Here is a 781-nt window from a genome sequence, read left to right as displayed (position 1 = left end):
ATTTTATTCTGAGCCAATATGGCATTCAGAGTATCAACTTCAAGAACTCCCTTCTTCATAGGCGTCCCATTATTCACAGGATTTCTTTCAGAAGTGTACATGAACTGGTTATTAGCAACCATGTCAATGAGTTCTTGAGCTTCTGCAGGCGTTTTCTTTAGGTGAATGGATCCACCTGCAGAAGTGTCCAGTGACATCTTTGATAGCTCAAATAAACCATCATAGAATATATCCAGGATGGTCCATTCTGAAAGCATGTCAGAAGGACACCTTTTGGTCAACTGTTTGTATCTTTCCCAAGCTTCATAGATGGATTCACCTTCTTTCTGTCTGAAGGTTTGAACATCAGCTCTAAGTTTGCTCAGCTTTTGAGGAGGAAAGTACTTGGCTAAGAAAGCCGTGACCAGCTTATCCCAAGAGTTCAGGCTGTCTTTGGGTTGAGAATCCAACCATAATCTAGCTTTGTCTCTTACAGCAAAAAGGAAAAGCATGAGCCTGTAGACTTTAGGATCTACTCCACTAGTCTTAACAGTATCACATATCTGCAAGAATTCAGTTAAGAACTGAAAAGGATCTTCAGATGGAAGTCCATGAAACTTGCAGTTCTGCTGCATCAGAGAAACTAATTGAGGTTTTAGCTCAAAGTTGTTTGCTCCAATGGCAGGAATGGAGATGCTTATTCCATGTAAATTGGAATTAGGTGCAGTAAAGTCACCAAGCATCTTCCTTACATTATTATTATTTTCGGCTGCCATCTCCTCTTCCTGTTCAAAAATTTCTG

At 40.1% G+C, this 781-nt stretch overlaps 1 non-coding gene across 1 annotated transcript; it reads left to right on the top strand.

The window, feature by feature from the left end:
* Window positions 1-251: 251 nt before the first annotated feature.
* LOC112773991 (small nucleolar RNA R71) lies at window positions 252-359 on the top strand. Its single transcript, XR_003188507.1, has one exon. It is a non-coding gene; the product is annotated as a small nucleolar RNA R71 (small nucleolar RNA).
* The last annotated feature ends 422 nt before the right edge of the window (window positions 360-781 follow it).

This window comes from Arachis hypogaea, chromosome 18, assembly GCF_003086295.3.
Source record: "Arachis hypogaea cultivar Tifrunner chromosome 18, arahy.Tifrunner.gnm2.J5K5, whole genome shotgun sequence".
In the NCBI taxonomy this organism is placed as follows: domain Eukaryota; kingdom Viridiplantae; phylum Streptophyta; class Magnoliopsida; order Fabales; family Fabaceae; genus Arachis; species Arachis hypogaea.
This window is presented reverse-complemented; position numbering and strand designations above follow the sequence as displayed.